General features: G+C 49.9%; 1 protein-coding gene and 1 non-coding gene across 3 annotated transcripts in view; one reads left to right on the top strand and one right to left on the bottom strand.

Annotated features, from left to right (window-relative positions):
• The first annotated feature begins 4470 nt into the window (after positions 1–4470).
• LOC123569694 (U6 spliceosomal RNA) lies at positions 4471–4580 on the top strand. The gene has a single exon (XR_006693494.1). It is a non-coding gene; the product is annotated as a U6 spliceosomal RNA (small nuclear RNA).
• Positions 4581–4818: 238 nt separating this feature from the next.
• CDK12 (cyclin dependent kinase 12) overlaps positions 4819–6647 on the bottom strand; it is an 89668-nt gene continuing 87839 nt past the window's right edge. The window contains exons 15-16 of one of the 2 annotated variants that reach the window (XR_012425781.1): positions 6071–6182; positions 4819–4942 (exon numbers count right to left, since the gene is read on the bottom strand). The gene's annotated coding sequence lies outside the window, so the exon portion shown is untranslated. The remainder of the gene's footprint in view (positions 4943–6070; positions 6183–6647) is intronic. The other variant, XR_012425782.1, reaches the window with a different exon arrangement.

Here is a 6647-nt window from a genome sequence, read left to right as displayed (position 1 = left end):
ATGAAGTGGTGGGGCAAGATTAGCTCCAAGTTCCCTTTTTTTTTTTTGAGATGGAATCTTGCTCTGTTGCCCAGGCTGATTCTCCTACCCCAGCCTCCCCAGTAGCTAGGATTACAGGCACGCATCACCATGCCCGGCTAATTTTTTTGTGTTTTTTGGTAGAGATGGAGTTTCACCATGTTGGCCAGGCTGGTCTCGAACTCCTGGCCTCAAGTGATCCACCCGCTTTGGCCTCCCAAAGTGCTAGGATTACAGGCGTGAGCCACCGCGCCCGGCCAAGTTCCCTTTCTTGCAACAGAAAGGTTCTATGATTCATACCCCAAAAGGCATCAGGCCTCATTTGCATGCCATTTTGCAATGTAATCTCCATGGCATTTATTTTATGTCAAAACGGACAGAAATATCTCTGAACCCTGCCCTTCTCCTCTGTCTCTCCATAGTCTCTGGTTCTATGGTCCATAGCTTGTCTTCTCTCTACAAGGACCTCAAAGCTCTGTCCCCACCTTCCTTTCACAATTTTATAGCACTCCCTGGGACAAGCCCAACCAGACAAAACCCCAGGAGCAAGAAAACAGCCTCACCTCATATTCTGGCTGTGATTTTGGGCTCCAGACCTGAGTCAACCAGTATAGTTCCAATCCGTTTGGAGGTCCTGGCAGTTGGGGGGAAATCCTGGCACCTCTCCCCAGTGCCTCCCCTCCTCCACCTCGCTATTCTCCATGCCAGAACGCAAAGTGGCCAGTGATTGATGGGCCTGGGTTCTCGGTAACCGCACCCAGTGGCCCAATCCTCCTCCCTTACCCAATCCCTCCCCTGTCCCTATTCAGATATCAGATTGTCTCATGTTGGTCCCTGAGGTCCCATTAATTAAAAATACATCCAATTAAATGGCAGGTGAAAACGTGCTATTGGAGCTGTATACCCCCCTGCCCCAGCTTGGTCTCTCCACCCCCTCAACCCCCCCTTTTAAGGCTCAGCTGTGCTTTCAGCTGAGAGAGAGAGAGAGAGAGAGAGAGAGAGAAAGCATGAGGGAGAGAGTAGAGGAAGACATGGGGCAGGGTATGATGGGGGGGTTATTTGATCCTCTGCCAGGGTAGCATGTGCCAGCCTGGGAGGGTGGCACCATGCCCTGGTGTCTAATTTCTGGAGGTGTGAGTAGGTTGTCAGCTGGGTACCCATTTCCATTTCCCTTAAAGGGGCAGAGGGCAGTCAGAGGGCATGGCTAGCTATAATGCTTTCCTTTTGGGCTTGGTGGATGAAGGGCAGAAGTGTAGATGGCAGAGGGGCCTCGGGGGCGACATGTAAAAATCAGGGATTGGGAGAGTCTGAGGCCTCCATTCCTGGCATATCACTGCTCTTCCCCAAACTGGGAAGAATATAACAAGGAGCAGGCTGGGACCCAGGTGGCAGGGCATGGTGATGCTCCCAAGCCTGGCTGTGCCTACCACTGCCCACAAGAAAGATGAGAGAAGAATGGAGAGAGGGAGGAAGGAGCCATAACTTGGGTGGGAGCAGATGGGTCAGATAGGATAAAATAAGCAGAGAGAGATGTTCATGTGGGCATCATGTCCCCTAGCACTTTATAGGTAAAGGACTTAAAAGGACCTGTCCTGTTTATCTTTTCTCCAAGCAAAAAGGAGGAGCAGAGCTGTAGTGTGAAGTCACCTTGGCCTGGCTGCCTGGCAGGCAGTGAGTAGGGTATCTCCCTTGATGAGCACGGACCCACTCTCATTCTCCTCCATACTTATGGTATCCCTAGCATTTTAGGTAAGGCATTTGCCCCCCTCCACCCCTCTGCAAAGCCCTCTGGCCCCAAGCGATACAAAGCTAATGGGCACTGAAAGCTGTTGGGAGAGGAGCTGGGAAAGTAGGGGTGACTAAGGGTGACTCTCAGAATCCAGGCCAGAGTGGGGGTTTTGCCGACCCAGGGCCCCTGCCTGGCCTCCTTGGCAGCCTCAGCACCTCCTCACTTCACTTTAACGCTAATTGGAGATTTTAATCTGCACTGCTGCTCTGCTCGGGGTGCTGGGGGGAGCGCCAGCTGTGCAGTAATTCCAGCAGCACCGACTGTTTAATCAAGCTGTCCTCCTGGGGAGGGGCCCTCAGGCATGGGGGCAGGAAGGAGGAGGAGAACCTCTGTCATCTCCCTTAGCCTGTTCAGCCTGGAAGGGCTTCATGGAGACGGAGGGTCAATTGTGGAGTCCTCAGTCCCATAGAGGCCCCATGGCCATTTGGCACCCCTAGCAGAAACACTGTCTCATATAGGGTGGGTATGAGGCTCATGGCCCAAAGCAGCCCACCCTCCTATCCAGCTTTCTGACACCATTTTTGGCTCAGAGCCCTGGAATGTCCTGGGGTGTATTCCAGCCACTGAGGCTGTAAACATTCACTAGACCATCTTGAATTCTATAGGTTTGTGCTGCAGTAGGTGACAGGGAGACTAACTCTCCCAGGCTTCAGTCACCCCTAACACTTTCTCACTCACTAAATACTTTTCTTAGAACAATTATAAGAGATTTTTTTCCCCTAAAAACCACAGGCACCTCCACCATCTGGGTCGGAAAGTGACTGCCATTAAGGCAGGGGGACAACGGGGCACACAGCTGGAACCCGCTACACCTTGAGGGAAAGAAGCACCTTTGCAAGGTGTTCAGTGCCTGGAAAGAGGGGGGCTTCCCAAGTTCAGCTGGAAGCACATTGAGATGTCAGGCCACTAGGGCAAAGTGTTTAGAGGTCTCAGGCCACTTTAAAGGAAGAACAAGTGGTACCAATTATTTGTCTCACTTTTTGGGCACCTGCTCTCTGGGAGTGTTTCTGAACCCTGTTTTGGAGAAAGGGTGCCCTCATTCCCAAACTTTCTGCTAAGGGGCATGAGTTTTAATTGGCCAGCAGTGCCCTCGTGTGGCAGAAACCATGACCGCAGCTGCCCAACTAGCAGGGCTGTTCTGTGCAATCAGATAACCTGGTAGACAGACATGTAGATAAGTTAAAAATGCTGGTGCTCAAGGTACCCCACGAATACTTACTGCTTGACTACATCCAGGGACGTTTCTTGCTAACACCTGCCCTATCCTTCTGTCTACCTCAGCCCACCTGCTTCACCTCTAACTCAACCCATAAGCGTACCAGGAGAGGGAGCACCTTACCCAGAGGTGGCACTTATTTGAGCTCCTGCATGTGCTGCTGTCTGGATTGCAGGGATGAGAGAGGCACTGCAGAGAGAGGAGGCCTAGGGTCAAGAAGATAACCTGATGTCACCTCCTATGCCCAGGAGGCAGGGAGATGCTCTGCCCACACCTGACCCCCCAACTCTCAACAGGCCCCAGAGGAGAGCTGACACCTGAGCTCAAGACAGTAACACTTAGTAGTTGATTCTGCTTTATGGCCATCTATTTTCCACTCCCTGGGGGCATCTGGGAATGAGTATGGGCAGATTCTCAGAGCCTAAGATCCTGGTCCTGGGAAATAGACACTAGATAAAGCATCTTTCCTTTTGGACCAGTCCGGATATTATTAAAAACAAACACACACACAAAACCATTCCCTCAAAACATACAGGTAGGTCGGGTGCAGTGGCTCACACCTATAATCCCAGCACTTTGGGAGGCTGAGGTGGGTGTATCACCTGAAGTCCGGAGTTCGAGAGCAGCCTGACCATCATGGAGAAACTCCGTCTCTACTAAAAATACAAAAATTAGCCGGGCATAGTGGCACATGCCTGTAATCCCAGCTACTCAGGAGGCTGAGGCAGGAGAATAGCTTGAACCCGGGAGGCAGAGGTTGCAGTGAGCCAAAATCGTGCCATTGCACTCCAGCCTGGGCAACAAGAGCGAAACTCCGTCTCAAAAAAAAAAAAAAAAAAAATCCAGGTACTCTCCCAGGATAGCAAGCAACTAGGAAGAATGCACATCTGTGGCTTCAGATTTCTAGCCCCCAGAAGAAAGGCTACCTGTCATTAGACTCTCCCTCTCCAGTACCAAATAAGATCTGTTTACTGGTCCCTTCCCACACCCACTAAATGGGAAAAATGGTCATGAACTATAGAAAAAGGATGGACATTTGATACCAGGAGGTTAGCAGCTCTCTAAAGATTCAGGCTGGAAGTTACAAAGACATACAGGTAAGTCACCAAGACCTTTCCCTTGCTGGAGACATTTAGTAACAGAGAAAAATACTCTGAGAGAGAAACATAACCCTGTTTGGGGTTGATGGGTAGGGGAAGCAGCACACCTACCAGCAAGCAAGAAACGTGGGGGTAGACACAGGACGCTGGTGACCTGTCCCATCTGAGCATCGGAGATGGCGGAAGCAGGCTTGCAGGCCTCTACTTCTGGTGTCTCACACAGTGTTTGGACAGGTGGGATTTCCCGTTGAACCTGGAAAGGAAGTGAAGAAGCTGATTAGAGGTAGTGAGAAGAGACAGAATGCCCTATCTTGACTGAGAAGAAAGGGATAGAAAATAGCTTTTTGGTGCTTGCTTTGGCAGCACATCTACTTTAAAAATTGGAATGATACAGAGAAGATTAGCATGGTCCCTGTGCAAGGATGACACGCAAATTTGTAAAGTGTTCCATAAAAAGGGAGGGAGGGAGGGAAGGGAGGGAGGGAGGGAGGAAGGAAGGAAGGAAGGAAGGAAGGAAGGAAGGAAGGAAGGAAGGAAGGAAGGAAGGAAAAAAAAATCCTGTAATCCCAGGACTTTGGGAGGCTGAGGTGAACAGAGAGACACCTGAGGTCAGGAGTTCAAGACCAGCCTGGTCAACATGGTGAAACCCCATCCCTACTAAAAATACCAAAAATTAGCCAGGCATAGTGGTGGGCACCTGTAATCCCAGCTGCTCAGGAAGCTGAGACAGAAGAATCGCTTGAACCTGGGAGGCAGAGGTTGTAGTGAGCGGAGATCGCGCCATTTCACTCCAGCCTGGGCAACAGACCAAGACTCCATCTCGAAAAAAAGAAAAGCTTTTTGGGACTGGGTGGCTCATTCTATAATCTCTGCACTTTAGTAGCTGAGGCAGACTGCTTGAGTCCAGGAGTTCAAGGACAGTCTGGGCTACATGGTGAAACCTCGTCTCTACTAAAAATACAAAAAATTACCCAGGCATGGTAGCACACGCCTCTAGTCCCAGCTACTCAGGAGGATGAGGTGGGAAAAATCACCTGAGGCTGCAGTGAGCTATGATAATGCCATTGCACTACAGCCTGGGCAACAGGAGTAAGACCCTGCAGGGCTGTGTATATAGATGGAGCTGTGGGCTAGAGGGGCAGCTGCCCTGGAGGAGAGGGCTGAGAGTAACCCAGTAACTGACATCAGCAACCCATTGTAGAGGAACATCCATTAGCACAACTGGACAAGAGGAAAGAACAGGAATGCCAAGAAAGGAGGTTATCTGCTCTACCTGGAAGGGAGAATCTATTAATCAGAAGGCAGAACATCAGAATAGGGTCAAATAAAAAGCTAAGGAAACTCCTCTGGAGATCTTTTGGAATAAGAAACTTCCCTAAGATCACCTGTTAGCCTGGCGTGCTGGCTCACGCCTGTAATCCCAGCACTTTGGGAGGCCAAGACAGGCGGATCACCTGAGGTCGGGAATTCGAGATCAGCCTGACCAATGTGGAGAAACCCCATCTCTACTAAAAATACAAAATGAGCCGGGTGTGGTGGCGCATGCCTGTAATCCCAGCTACTCGGGAGACTGAGGCAGGAGAATCGCTTGAACCCCGGGAGGCAGAGGTTGCGGTGAGCCGAGATCATGCCATTGCACTCCAGCCTGGGCAACAAGAGCAAAACTCCATCAAAAAAAAAAAAAAAAAAAGATTGCCTGTTATCCCAGCTACTCAAGAGGCTGAGGCACAAGAATCGCTTGAACCCAGGAGGCGCAGGTTGAAGTGAGCTGAGATTGCGCCACTGCACTCCAGCCTAGGCAGCAGAGTGAGACTCTGTCTCAAAAAATAAAAATTAAAAAACAAAAAAGAAAGAAACTTCTCTAAGACCAGGGGTGGGGTGGGGTGGGAGTGGGGTCATCCCATACAAAAGCAGGCCAGTGGCCTCTGATTGGCTTTAGGTCCCTACCTGGCTTGGCTTTAGGTTCTGTGAAAGAGACTGAATTTGCCAGGCTCTGGGTGAGAGGTGACTGATGGACATCATTGCATTCCTCAGAGGGCATTCCAGCTGTTGCTCCTACCTGTAAAGGAAAATGGCAGGTTACATCAGACATGAGACAAGGGACTAGACACCAAACAGCATCTTTTGTCTTGCACCCAGGGAACATGGCATTGGTAGGTAACAGTGATGGTGATGTTAGCACTCTTCTAACTCCTTCAAACCTGAATTTCCCAGAAGGATTCAGACTAACCTTAGTATACTCCCAGAGTCATAACTGTTCTAAAATTCTTGTCCCAAGGGACCTAGCTCCCAGGCTGATAAGAACAAAACCATGGTTCTTGAAGTTAGGAAATTCAACAGAAACAGAAGCTGTGAAACCCAGAATCATAAAGGTCAATGAAGGTTAATGGTTAATATAAGGCTAATAAAAGAAGGTGACTGGGAGGAGGCCACCTAGTTTTAGATCAGATCACCAGGTTGGACCTGTGGCTCTCTCGTCCGTAACAGCTTCTTCAAGAAGGGCTCTAAGGCAAAAAAGGATCCT

This window comes from Macaca fascicularis, chromosome 16 (genome assembly GCF_037993035.2).
Source record: "Macaca fascicularis isolate 582-1 chromosome 16, T2T-MFA8v1.1".
Taxonomy (NCBI): Eukaryota; Metazoa; Chordata; class Mammalia; order Primates; family Cercopithecidae; genus Macaca; species Macaca fascicularis.
The sequence above is the reverse complement of the archived record's forward strand: the minus strand, read 5'-3'. Positions and strand labels throughout refer to the sequence as shown.